This window comes from Pezoporus wallicus, unplaced genomic scaffold, assembly GCF_028554395.1.
Source record: "Pezoporus wallicus isolate ANWC-B61680 ecotype Strahan unplaced genomic scaffold, APGP_CSIRO_Pwel_v1 contig_7910, whole genome shotgun sequence".
Taxonomy (NCBI): Eukaryota; Metazoa; Chordata; class Aves; order Psittaciformes; family Psittacidae; genus Pezoporus; species Pezoporus wallicus.
Genome location: NW_026641702.1, coordinates 162,858 through 177,703, shown reverse-complemented (window position 1 = coordinate 177,703; position 14,846 = coordinate 162,858). Strand labels below are relative to the sequence as shown.

Sequence of the window (14,846 nt, the reverse complement as noted above, 5' to 3'; positions counted from 1 at the left end):
GTCCTTGATCAGAGTAAGCGCTACTTAGCAACTAAAACCATCAGTGTGTTATTAGCAGTGTTCTCAGACTAAAGCCAAAACAGCTCTACACCAGCTGCTAGGAAGGAGAAAAATATAATTCTTATGGCTGAAACCAGGACAGCTAATCATTATTATTTTTCACTTGACACACTACATTTATATTTTTGCTAAGACTTTATACCATCCGCCTATTTTCTCTATTTTCTGAAGCTTTGATAAATACATACATGAGACATTTAATCTTTCAGGAATCTGTATTTTTCATGCATATCTTTATACTCTTAAAATATTTCAATGTTCTGTTTAACTTTTGGGGTCTTTTTAAATCTTAGCATATGTGTGAAGATCTGGTAAGAAGAAAATTCAAATAGTTTACTTAGAACTAATTCTTCTCCTTTAGCTGTCTGGAGAATAAAAGTATTTGAAAAAAACATGTTTCCTTCCTGGAAAAAAAGACAGTAGACATATAGTTGCTGATTTTTGTATGAAATTATTTTCCTGATTGGCCAAGTGACTTAGGATCTTAAAATATCATTTTTCAGTCAGTCAGATTTAGTTAGTATTCAACAGGTAGGATATATCCCAGATGAATATTTCCAAAGAGTGTAAGAAGGCCCAGTATTTGTCTTAACTCTTCTGCTCATAGGCATGTAAGTACATTGGGATGTCTCACATCAGCTATTTTTGATGGACATGTCTGCTCAATGTAATTCTGTGGAAACCTTGTCTGAATTGTCATTTATAAGATTATGAGAGGAACATGATCTAGGTATGGCCAAGGAAGACAAAATCAGACAAAATCATCTGTACTTAATGCTGAATGAAACTTGCAACATTATTTTTTTCAATATTTCCCCCACCAGTGAAATCAATCTTTTTCCTTTCTTTTCAATATTTCACTTTCCTCAGCTATATATCTTCCTAATCCCTCTGATGCAGAAAACCTTCTTTTCATTTTCTTGTACTTAGAGGTGGAAATTTGTGGAGAATTGAATCAAGATCTCATTAGTTGTAAGGCAGTCCCATACTCTTAAAAGATCAGTTAATGAGGTAGTGAATAGCGTGGCTGTGTGTGAACATCTGCAAAGACAGAGGACAACACCACCCTTTGTCATTACACTGTGAGTTCTGTTAAAGCACATCAAAAAGGTTGAGGCAATGTTAAGTATCACAGATTTTCTATATTTGATGTGGTTTTCTGCCTTTAGATAAAGGAGAGTGGAGGTGCAGGAGGATGAAGGGCCAAGGAGGCAAAAATGAAAGTGGATTTGAATTGCAGGCAGAAATTGAATAGCCCATAAAAGCTGTTTAAAAATCCAAAGACAGGGAGGACAGCAAGTGGCAAGTATTTGACAGCAGACAGATTTTATGGGAAAGAAGAAAACCATTTCTGTGTTTAACTGTGCTTACAGTTGATCAACTTTTAATTCTGTTCATTAAGCTTCATTATTATGAAGTGTAATATAGTCACAAAGGAGTTGATTTGATTAAAATTTGAAGTGGAACAATTCTGAAATAGTACTGCCACGTAACACTCCTAAGCAAGATTCACACACAGGCATTCTCCAACTTAAATCCAATAGAGATGCTCCCTATCAAATCAGAATTTGGCTCTAGTTCCTGGGACTTTCTAATGAATCTAAATCCAAGCCCAGTCAGTACCTCTTTCCATTCCTGTTGGATACGTTAAGCTTTGATGGCTTTTATTCTTAATGCTTCTTGACTTGTTTCAGAGTTGTTCTAAAGACCTGGTTCTTCGCATTAACAATTCCCTGATCGTGAAAACATACAGCAACTGCTTCCACTTGCAATGCACATTGCTATTTGTCTATCAGCCAGAAAAAAATTGCATGTGGTAAATCTCTGAGCTGGCCATTCTGAAATTTTCTTTTCTAGTGCATGTTACATGTTGTGTAGGATGAGAGACTGGACAGTTTTTTAGGATCTGTTTCAAATCTTATTCACCTCTCAAGGAACTTTATGCCTTTCAAGTGAATGCTGCAATTAAGAATGCACTTGGATGTGTGAAGCCAAACAAGGACTCTGGCCTCAGGAAATATGTGCCTCTTGTTTCCTCTGGGTCCCTTGGGAAAATGTGCCTGTTGTGAAATCTTAATGATGTCCTGCCTTTAGGAATTGGTCCTGCTGCCTTTCTCTCACTCACATAATTACATCTGCTCTGTTGCAATCTGTAATGAACAATGTTCAGGACAGGCCAAAACTTGTTTGCCTTATTGACACAAACAGTCTGATGGAAAGCCCTAGGATTATGCATGTAAATGAACTCAGCATGGTGTAGACCACTCTCTAACTGCCATAGCACTCAGTTTTAGGGAATATTCAGTGTTTCACAGATTCCCATGTGCCTAACTACTGAGGAGCATTCTCTGAGCTCACAGACATATTTCTCCATGTACTTCTTGACTGGACAGAAGATGCTGCTATGAGGACTTTTAAACTATCTTAGACTTTTTTCTTATTTTAGAAACATATGTCTTACTATATATGCTATTATATAAGGGATTGCATGCTTTTTATCCACAATGGATGCAATATGCGGCAACACCATACTGCCAAGACATCTGGAAATAACCGTTTCTCTGTGAAATTCCTTTTCTTGTTGAACAACCAGGCAAGTCTTCATGAGGACTTGGGACATCTAAGAGGCGAAATGTAGTACCTGATCTGAAAAATAAGGAATAGTAAGAAGATTCAACAACATGGCTATTAAGAGATCAATAATTTCTATGAAAAATTGTAGTGATAATTTGTCATGAAAAAAAAAAAAGACAGTGGGAAATTGCCTTTTTCAACTCAAGTAAGAGGACCTGGAGTTGAATTTGCACATTAGCACTGATAAACTTTGCCTTTGAATAACAGGTAAAAAAAACACAAAAAATAATATGATAGAAATTATTTCAGCGCTGAATTGTTATCAGGATGTATAGGATATTCATTGTTCATGAAATCTCTTCCCTTAGATTTGTAATATAAAAGTAGAAGCAGAAATGGTAAATTAGGAACACCTAGTTTATCCTTTGAGAGCTGGGTGGTAAAGATAGTTAAGGTGTTGTTATGGAAATTTCCCCCCTCCCTGCATCACAGAAAAAAAAAATAAAAAGGAACATGAGCACACAAAGAGCAAAACACGGAATAAGATCCTCCTATAATTCCCTTCTTTCCCCCAGGACAAAAGTGAAAACCACTTTAGAGGAAATTCTTATATTTATATAAAATAAGGATTTTAGGATTTTTTTTTTTCCTGCTATCATCTAATTTCCAATGAATAAGAATTACTTTCATGCTTTGTCAGAGTCAGACACGATTTTAGTAGAATTTACCCTGAGCTATATAAGCATTAGAAAGTGAAACATTTTTTCCCTAGATATGGGTCTGTTCATGGCTTGTATATTATAGTTTGCCTTATAACATCTCAGGGATTGAAGCCTAAGGCTCTGTGTGTGAGTTGCCCAAAACTGAAGGACCCTTACCCGCTTTGACAACCAACAACGTGCATTAGCAAATGATGTGAGTATTTCATTTGAAGTGCAAAGAATAAAGGACATTGCTTTAAGTCAGTGAGGAAAACGAAAAACTTAATATAGGTTGAGTACAAAAGATATGTCCAAACCTGATTGCTTTATGTAAGAATAATTAAAAGGAGGCACTCTAACAGAGGTACACTTTTTAATAAGTTCCTTCTTCAAGTGTTTTTCATTTATTTTCTCCATTTCTTCTCCTCCCTCAGCACATGCTGATCCACTGACTGCTGCCTTCATTAGCAGTTAAATTAATGTTGTCTGACCAGGACATTTTTCCTGAGAAAGAGACTTGGTAAACTGTGAACTCCTTTTGTACAGTAGTCACTTGGAAAAGTGCTCTTCCTGCTTTCACTTATTTGTACAGTGGGAGATATTCAGAAACCCTAGCTTTTGAAATATAAACTTAACAGAAGTTTTTGAGCACCTCCATTATTTGGCATGACTTTCACACAAGCTGAGTACCTTGCTGCTCGCTTACTTGCATTCTCTGCAGTTAGTGTCTCTGAAAATTGAGTGAGATTTTGATACATCCGACTATAATCCTATAGGTTTCATGAAGCAAAACCTGAACAGTGGCATTTAAAAGGTATGTTAGTTGTCCTTGTGTTGTGGTTTAAAACCAGCCAGACAGCTTATTCACTCACTCCCAGTGAGTGGTGCTGGGCTGGAAGCAGTCGAGGCCCGCGTTTCCCCGAGGAGGGATGGGGAGGAGGATCGAAAGAATGCAACTCCCACTGGTTGAGACAAGAACAGTCCAGCAACCAATGTACAACACAAATCACCACCGCTACCACCACCGACAACAATGATAAGAAAAAATAACAAGGGAAGAGAATACAATACCACCCGCCAAAAAACGAGTCCGACCCAGAAGACCCCAGAAGACGTCCTTCCGGGTAACTCCCAGTTACCCCCCCTCCCCGGGCATGACGTGCTGTGGTATGGAATACCTCTTTGGCTAGTGTGGGTCAGGTGTCCTGTCTCTGCTTCCTCCTGGCTTCCCCTCCTCCCTGTCAGAGCATGAGGCTCACAAAGTCCTTGGTCAGGGTAAACATCACCTAGCAACAACTGAAAACATCGGTGTTATCAGCACTGTTCCCAGGCTGAAAGTCAAAAACAGCGCTGCACCAGCTACCAAGAAGGAGAAAAATTGACTGCTACTGCTAAACCCAGGACACCTTGCAATGAAAAATCATGGCAGTCAGGTGAAGTTCCCAACGACTGGAAAAAGGGAAATATAACCCCCATTTTCAAGAAGGGGAAAATGAATGACCCGGGAAATTACAGACCAGTCAGTCTCACCTCTGTGCCTGGCAAAATCTTGGAGCAGATTCTTCTGGAAGGCATGCTAAGGCACATGAAAAACAACAAGGTGCTTGGTGACAGCCAGCATGGATTCACTAAGGGGAAAACCTGCCTGACCAATTTGGTGGCCTTCTCTGATGGGGCTACAGAACTGATGGGCAGGAGTAGAGCAGTTGATGTCATCTACCTGGACTTGTGCAAAGCATTTGACACTGTCCCACACGACATCCTTGTCTCTAAATTGGAGCGACAACAATTTGATGGATGGACCACACGGTGGATAAGGAACTGGCTGGATGGCTGCACACAAAGAGTTGTGGTCAATGGCTCAATATTTTCCAGCTGGAGGCCAGTAACAAGTGGTGGCCCTCATGGGTCAGTCTTGGGACTGGTCTTGTTCAACATCTTTGTCGCTGACATGGACAGTGGGATTGAGTGCACCCTCAGCAAGTTTGCTGATGACACCAAGCTGTGTGGTTCGGTTGATACGCTGGAGGGAAGGAATGCCATCCAGAGGGACCTCGACATGCTCGTGAGGTGAGCTGATGCCAACCTCATGAAGTTTAACCATGCCAAGTGCAAGGTCCTACACCTGGGTCAGAGCAATCCCAGGCACAGCTACAGGTTGGGCAGAGAAGAGATTCAGAGCAGCCCTGCGGAGAAGGAGTTGGGGGTGTTGGTTGATGAGAAAATGAACATGAGCCGGCTTCAGTGTGCGCTTGCAGCCCAGAAAGCCAACCATATCCTGGGCTGCATCAAAAGGAGCGTGACCAGCAGGTCGAAGGAGGTGATCCTACCCCTCTACTCTGCTCTCGTGAGACCTCACCTGGAGTATTGTGTGCAGTTCTGGTGTCCTCAATATAAAAAGGACATGGAACTGTTGGAGCAAGTCCAAAGAAGGGCCACGAGGATGATGGGGGGACTAGAGCACCTCCCGTATGAAGACAGGCTGAGGAAGTTGGGGCTGTTCAGCCTGGAGAAGAGAAGGCTGCGTGGAGACCTCATAGCAGCCTTCCAGTATCTGAAGGGGGGCTATAGGGATGCTGGGGATGGACTATTCGTTAGGGACTGTAGTGATAGGACAAGGGGTAACGGGTTAAAACTTAAACAGGGAAGTTTAGATTGGATATGAAGAAAAAATTTTTTACTGTGAGGGTGGTGAGGCACTGGAATAGGTTGCGCAAGGAAGCTGTGAATGCTCCATCCCTGGTGGTGTTCAAGGCCAGGTTGGACAAGGCCTTGGGTGAGATGGTTTAGTGTGAGGTGTCCCTGCCCACAGCAGGGGGGTTGGAACTAGGTGATCTTAAGGTCCTTTCCAACCCTAACTATTCTATGATTCTATGATTCTATGAAACGTATGATGTACTAATTTCTCAGAGAAAAAGCAGGGGCTCTCATGTATGATTTTGTAAAATACACATAATTCGAGGAATGAGGTGTATCAGTCATCTAAATGGACCAACATAGAAGTAGAAGATGAACAAGGTGCCACTCTGAGATTACAGAATCATCAGGTTCAGTTCATACACCATGAACTATGAAATGGTGTTAGTGGTCAGTGTTATCTGACAATTATTTTCATACAATGATGCTTTCCATAAGGAAAACAGCGACACAGGGGAAAATACATATTACACTTATTTTAAGTGATCCCATGATTCTGTTTTAAACCAACTCCTTAATCACTCCTGCTGGAATTAACTCCATTCTGCTAGTGTACAAGAGCTACAAGTAACTGGAGCTAGGGAAGAGTTTCTGATTTTGAAGTGGAATGGCAGAGGTCCCTATGTACTGATAACAAAGACACAGTTCTTCATTGCCCTTTGCAACAAAGGTCCAATTTGTCTTAAGGCTTTTTTTCTTTCATGAGAAGCACAATACATGAGATTCTTCCTGAGAAACAAATAATCATCAAAGATTATACTCTTTAAAAAAGGAGCTGTGAAACTCCCATAAGCACAACTAGTCTCTGAGGCCCAGGCAACTCAAGAAAGGGAGAGATTTCAGGACGGAAGACCCTTCTCAGGCAGCAGAAGATCTGTTTGTGTTTAGCTATCATGACCCAGGATATGGAAAACTATACGTAGCAAAAGTATGCCAGGATTATAAATTACTCTGAACAGTCATTTTGAGGTATCATTTAATCCCCCTTTTTACTGGATCAGGTTTTTAAAATACATTTAGTAATATAAAGATACAGATAAATGCCAAGGATGACATTCAGAAGCAGCCAGGTGCCAAACTACTACTGAATATGGTAGGCATTATATATCAGTGTGCTTTTTAAGGCTTCTAAGAACTACCAAAAGTCTGATTTTTCGGATTAGGCTGTGCACCAATGCACCATCTGAAGTCAACAACAGCCTGGATCTAGAACTGTATCTCCTAGTTTAACCAGGTAGCAGTGGATGTAAAAAAGCTAGTAGTAAAAAGTAGTGTTCAAGCTTCAGTTATGCAGTTCCTGTGGTTTTTCATGACTCATAAAACTCCATCCTACTTTGTAGTGCAAGGAGAATCTAAATACCCAACAGCAAAATACATTGCCCACAGCTCATTCTGCATCATCTCCCTGAAAACAGCTTCTGACTCTCAGCATTTCACAGACCTAGTCCAGTGGTTTTGCATGTTTCCTGCCTTTGGACAATTTTGTGTATGTACTTTCTAGAAACCTTTTTTCTGTCTATATCCTTGACATCACTGGCTACTGTGGTTTCTAGTAGTGCTAATTCCTGTGGCCATGTGTTGCAGTGAAAAGTCTTGGGTTTTCTGTTTGTTTTTTTTTTCATGATTTTGCATATGTGGCTTAGATATGATTACTTTGTTTTAGTTTTAAGAATGATGGTTTGGAACCAACTTCTAGAGAAGAAAATCCTCGACAAATTTAGGTTTGGTTCTGTATCTAAAATTAAGAGCTTTTCTTCTGCCTAAATCTGGTTGGGTTTTGACTAAACCTAGTGGTTTTCACTAGATATAAAATATAGCTATTGATATACTTAAATTTTCTCTTTGCCTCCCCTCACCCCCCGAAGTGTTACAGAAATGAAAAAGTTGTGATTTTTTTTATTATTCAGGAGTATTTTGCCAGGTGAGTAGGAAAATCTTTTAGGCACTAACTTTTTTTTTCTTAGATCGCATCATAAGTCACTGTAATTATCAACAGCAAAAAAGTCTCTTTCTTTAAAAAGACATTTTGATATTTATCAGTTCATGTTTTGTAGTATTATCTCCCATGCTACACTGTAATTTAAAGGTCAATGATGAAGTAATTTGAGATTTAGTAATCCTAATGTTTTGATACTTCAATTTGACAAAAATGAGTCAGAGTTTGCAGTTGTTGAAAACTGTGAGAAAAAGAATTTGGTTCTTGGTCTATTTCCACGTTCAGAACAGGGTTTTGGTTGTTTGATTTTTGTTTGGTTTGGGTTTATGCTTTCTTGTTAGATTTTGAGTGGCAAAGGAATTTCAGAGCATTTTGAAAATTCAGAAAATATATTGGTAATATTTTTTTTTAAACTATTTTGTGAGTTCATGAGTTGCTAAAACAAACAAATATTCTACACTCCTATTTCCTTTTAGATAACAATAGAGGTGTTTTTGAGGAAAAATCATACTCTTGGGAAAAAAAAATAACCACTAAAGACTGGAAATACGGGATATGTCAATCATCTCATTACATCCCCAGTGATGATAATACAAGACACATACCTAAATTCCAGGGTTTTGGAGCTTTGCTCCCCTATAACTAGTCCCTAACTATAAAAAATGTACAACTATTCCATAGGAAAACATAGGCAAAGAAAAGATGGCACAGATTAGGATGCTAAATGGGAAAAGAGGAGGACTAGTAAGGGAGATATTTGGACCAACTTGTGTTGCAGAATGCCAGATGGATAGGAGGATTACTATTAAATTCTTGTCACCATTGCATTATCGCATTGTACCACAATGTCTTTGGCAAATGTTATGGGGTTTTAGTCATAGATAAAAAATAGTGTTAATTTAGTGCACGGGAAGCTCATCTTCTCTGACAGTCATCAAAGGGAAGGCAAGATAAATAGCTTTTAGGTCTATACACATGCTACATTTATCTACATTTAATGCTATCAAACAGTTCATCCATAAGTTGGAAGTAAATAGGAAAAAATATTGCTTTTAGAGTTGTGGGTTACAGAAATTCTATTTCATTTTATAGTAGGAAAAAAAAAAAATCCCTGAATTCTGAAGACCTAACAAAGCACAGGTCTTATTTCCAGTTAGCCTTACTTATATTAATAGATCTTCAAGAGCTGAATCTTATCAGAATAGTATAAAGATGACTTCATTGTGGTGTGTGGTGTATAAGTAGCTTCAGAAGGAGAATATGAATGTTCTAAAGAAATCTTTAACCAATTTAAAAAAAGCCTGAGAGGAATCAATTGCTGGAAACTGAAGCCAGATAAAGTTAGACTAAATGTAATTTTTTTAATTATCACTATGATTGAATGTTGAAATATGCTCCTGGGATAGACAGATTCTCCGTTTCCGCAGACTTTCAGCACAAGGTAAAAAATCTTTTGAGAAACTTTGTTTTAGCTGAGTGTAAGTTATTTCTGAGGCAATTACTAGGTGTTTGTTTTAGTAAATGGATAGATTTTAATGGCAGGGATGGTCAAGCCACGTAAGGTTCCCTTCTGGCCTCAAACACTGTGAGTCTTCGAAGAAAAAGTACATCGAGCTGTGCAAATGAAAACTTTTATGCAGGTTACTACACAACAGGTTTACAACTGTCTTTTGGTTGTGTCTAACACTAATAACAGGAGATGCTGCTGCCACATATTGATCTCAATGAACTATTTATATTGGTACAGAAACTGTTTTTATATTCTGTATAATGAAAACAAACTGATGCTTTTTAGTTGTTGTTGTTTGGTTTTCTTTGTTTTGTTTTATTTCCAAGTTATTCTCTGTTTTGTGTTTCACTTAGAGAATTTTCCCTTGCCATCCCTGATGCTCTGAATTGTGCTCACATCACCCATGATGCTGCCAATATGTTCTCTACCCTACCCAGCCACCACTGACTCCATGGCAAGACTTTCATGGGCTGCCTTCACTGTTTCCTTTAATTGCATGCTTTCCAAAGATGTCTTCACAAAAGATCTAAATGTTTCATTATGCACAGGGCAAACCCCAGAGCCCCACCTCACCTTTCCCAGTGTCTCAGCTATTTCTGGAATTACCCCAGCTAAGGATGAATAGTGCTGAAATTGGCAAGTTTGCCCCAGTTTCTGTACTGTGCCATCCTGCTTCTTTTCTGTTCACTTGCCATTGCTTCTTTTTAGGCTGTTACTATTTTCTATGCTTTTTGCTGACTGGGGGAATGAATTTCATGTAACCAATAGCAGTCTTTTTTTTCCCATCAACTAAACATGGGGAAATAAATCACAGTATCACAGTATCACAGTATGTTAGAGATTGGAAGGGACCTCGAAAGATCATCTAGTCCAATCCCCCTGCCGGAGCAGGAACACCTAGATAATGTTACACAGGAATGCGTCCAGGCAGGTTTTGAATGTCTCCAGGGAAGGAGACTCCACAACCTCCCTGGGCAGCCTGTTCCAGTGTTCCGTCACCCTCACTGAGAAGAAGTTTCTTCTCAAGTTTAAGTGGAACCTCTTGTGTTCCAGTTTGTACCCATTACCCCTTGTCCTATCATTGTTTGCCACTGAGTAGAGCCTGGCTCCGTCCTCGTGACACTCCCCCTTTATATATTTATAGACACTGATAAGGTCACCCCTCAGTCTCCTCTTCTCCAAATCTATGAGTTTGAGTTTCCTTCTCTTATTTCTATTATTTGGGTTGAAATCACTAAAATAAGTGCGAAGGATTACTAGAAAACCATTATTAAGAGAAAGTTAGACTTTTTTTTTCTTTGCATTGCTCATCTATTGCTTTAGATAAATGCTACATTTGTTACTGCAGACTTTCTTGAGTGCCATGCCCTGGGATAAGAGCAAGCAGCCTTTAGGCTCTACAGATCTTTTAGCAACCATCTGATATCATTCTGCACTGTTCTGAGAGGCTCATTACACAAAAAACACATTGAATTTGATAGACCAGGTAAGGTAGAGAGCAAAACTTAAATTATTTCCACATGAGCTGGTAAAGGAGAAAGAAGAGATAACATAATTTACCAAAACTCTAATGTTTAATTATGCTAGTAGGAACAGCCATGCTATCCTGTTGTGCCATGAAATGAGAATGCTGTATGCTGGACAACATTCTTCACATGTGCCAGCTCAGCTTTTTAGCTTATTTATGCTAGTCTGCACCCAGAATCCCCTTGGTGGCTTTATTGATGCTCCCTGACTAAAGAATAAGAGCTGAATGTAATCCACTTCTGCATCTAGAAAGTAACTTTCAAGCGTGTTTTAAAAGTACAGATCTTTTCCTCTTGAAAAGCATTATGGGTGTAATTACTCTTGCCTAACTTCCGTCATTTACAAACATTGACCAACATAAAATTGTTGCTAACAATCATCTATTCACAGATTGACCTGCAGACACAGCATTCTGCTAACAATTGTACCACCCATTCAGTTTCCCCTAAGGTTGTCGATGGCTTTTACATCAGCTCATTTTCTCTATTACCCGTGATAACTCTCCTGCAACAGAACGCATTAGCATATTCAAAGCATCTCTGTTTATTGTTTTGTAAAATGACCTTAACAAAACCTCCAATCCTAAATAGGAATCAACAGCTGAAAGAGCATACTGAACAACTAAGGATCATTGCAACTGATACTACAAATACTTTAATTTACTGTTTAGAGCTACTTTGTTGCTTTCAGATACTTGGTTTCTAACAGGACAATAGGTCTGATTCTCTTCTGTTGATTGTTTTGCATTGGTAAACCATAAATGAATACATTTCCCCATTTACTGATTGTGAGTGAGGAGAAAGCACAGGTTCTGTATATTTAAAACAGGAGAATTCTTTTCATTGGTAAAGCTAAAATGAGTCTCCTTGTTGACATGATTTATAGCAGTGAAGGCAGGCCTGATAACCACCCAGGCTCAGTCTATAACTCCTAGAATGAATAGATTATTATCTTCTTTTATTAAATTCATGCATGGCTTGCTGTTGAAGCTGTATATTAAAAGGAAAACAAATACTGTACAGCTATATTCTGCTATCAATTCAATGTACAGACTTCCTACCATGCCTGATCAATAGGGAATGCGGTGTGAAATCAATGTCCAGATCTGGCCCATAGCAGTCAGTTCTCCTGAGAACAGTATATCCATGTTAATGTCACATTCAAATAAGAACAAATTCCTATTACTCTGGGAATCAGTGACCCTTTACTGTTGATTTAATGGTGGAGTGGCTATGGGGGGTGAGGCCCTGACACTTTGAGTAGAGTTTAAAAGGCTGTTATTCTCTTTATCGTTAGGTATGACAACTTCAGGTTTGCAATTTGACGGAGAGCTGAAAACAACTGCATCACAGATCTGTTCCTCTATGAAGTCAAACAAAAGAAATAGGCTTTCTACCCTGTTGGTAATTTTCCAGTATCTGCTTTACTTGCTGACTGTAACAGGTTTTTCCTTTTTTAGATTCATACATCTAATAACACTTTTGCTAACACCATTTTTTATTAGGGGTTGAAGGGACTTGTAACACTTACATATCAGTATCTGCTTCATTTCTGACCACAGACATTCAGCCTGAATAGAAACCATGTATGGCACCAGATGCAAACATGCAGCCCTCCATCCATTTTGACAGGTTGCATCATAGACAGATACATCATTACATCATTCTTTAGGCTGTTAATTTCCTGCCTGGGAGGACTGGAGCAGATAGGAGTGCAGAGGAATGACTAACAGTCAGCTGGAATATCTTCTGCACATCTTCTGATTCAAGTGACACCCTAGGCAGACTTGTACAGATGTCATCCTTGGGACTGCAACAGGTCATGGGAATACTGCAAAGACTGACATGTCAGCAGTGAAAACATGTCTTTCCAGGCCTTTGGCTATAATATTGAACAGATTTCTTAGATTCCTAAAATTAGTTAATTAGATATAAATGTGAGGCTTTTGCGTTATTCCCTCGCACTCCTGTGTTCAAAGCACTATTATGTGAGTTAAGTTAATTATGGTCCTGTAGATTTTAAATGCTCTACATTAAGATATATTTAAACAGTAGTAATCATGGGACTGTGTTCAGTGACTTGGAAATATGAAAACTTCATGGGGGAAAAGAAGGAAGAGACAATGTTAAACTACTGCTTTGAGGGTGTTGAAAATAACAATCAGCTTTCAAGCAAAAGCTTGAAACTCTGGTGGTATTATTCAATATTCCATGTAACACAGGAGACAGCAGTGAAGTTTTAATTACCATAATTTTAAAATATAGCCAATATTCAATATATTGTGCTTTCTTTTTTAGCAGTGCGTGCTTAAAGAACTTTCTCAGCAGCCTCTCCATTTGTTTCTTTCCCTGTTTTTTAACATGTAAATATGAAAGGTTAGGAAGATTGTGACCAAAGCTGGATGTAGTATGAGGTTGCTTTACTGCATCTCTGCTTACCTCTGGATGCAGAAGCAGTAGGGATAAAAAAGGGGGGTGAGAACGGTTCAGGCAAAAGAGAGTAGATGAAAAGCAGAAACACTGAATAGAAAGTAGGCTTTCAGTGGAGAACCCCCCAAATTCATTGAAAAGACAACAGTGAAATGGCCAGAGGAAAATACTATACATGTTTTCAATACACATACTTATGACTTCAGGTTTGAAAAGGCACACCATGTGATGTCCAGTGCCTTTGACATCCCCCATCCATACCACGTGCTGTAGTCTCCTGGTAATGAGACCCATTTTAGGATGCAGTGGGTAAAGCCATTCAAAGCCTCATGCTTGATTAGTCAGTTGCCTTTGACACTGCCGATCATGAAGTACTGCTGACCTGATAGTGCAGCTGTGTAAAATAACAGGCAGCTGCTCCTCCTCTTCCTCAAGGTCCATGACATGGGAATCCCCATAGGACTTGGCACTTATTTGATGTCAGCATCCAACAACTAAAGGACACTGAGAGCAAAGAACAGAGTCTCTTGAGTCATCAGGACTGTTTTTTTGCTGTTGCAGATCTCCACCTTGTATTATTCCTTTCACAGGCTGATTGAGGAGCAGCTTGAAACTACATGTTTTCCTACTCCTACTCCAAACAGAAAGCTCTTCCAGAATCAAATTCTTCCAGTACTGCCTGAGGACATTTCTCTGCTCATTAGTCCTGTTCATTAGTCCTAGTGACAACATTTTCCTTTAGTTTAATTACCTCATCTTCCTCCTCTGACATTTACCTCACTAATACGTTTATAGAGAACAAATTATCTCTCCTCCCAGGCTTTCTTTGGTTGAGCTGACAAGCACATACTTTTTTAGTTTCACTTCCTAATTTAGACTCTCCATTCCCTGGTATACCCATTTAAGTTACTTTTTTTTTTCCCACTTTTTTTTTAGCTAACATAAAGGAGAGTTGTACTTAGGTTTTACAGTCCTTCACATGGTAGTACTGCATCTTCCAGGAATTCTGTCCTTTATTCGGGGCTTCATATGCCCTACCAGATTTGTGGCTGATATAGCAATCTTAAATCTCAGCTGCTGCTTTTTTAACATTTATTTTGTTTCTTTATTTTCCACGAATAACAAGAATAGTTTCTTTTCCTTTGTATTACTAGCTCTGACTCAGACTGACTTTGGCAGTTACCACTTCCTCTGTAGTGGGATCAAATCACCACCGCAGACAAGTGTTCTTATACCTTTTGAGCTAATTTTTGAGTACATAAAGAATAGGTCTGAGCTACAATTCATCTCACCAGAGGCTGTGTCTCCAGCAGTGCAGGTTGAAGATGCTACTTAGGGTGAGCACTGAAGCCTGCCATCTTCTGCAGTTTGCTCCCTTTTTCTCTTCTTCCAGATTTATTCTGCTAGGGATA

At 39.1% G+C, this 14,846-nt stretch overlaps 1 long non-coding RNA gene across 1 annotated transcript; it reads right to left on the bottom strand.

The window, feature by feature from the left end:
• Positions 1 to 2,489: 2,489 nt before the first annotated feature.
• Positions 2,490 to 12,615, bottom strand: LOC130607679 (uncharacterized). The gene is made up of 3 exons (XR_008974305.1): positions 12,536 to 12,615; positions 12,066 to 12,133; positions 2,490 to 2,706 (listed from the first exon to the last, which is right to left on the bottom strand). It is a non-coding gene; the product is annotated as an uncharacterized LOC130607679 (long non-coding RNA).
• Between the last annotated feature and the right edge of the window lie 2,231 nt (positions 12,616 to 14,846).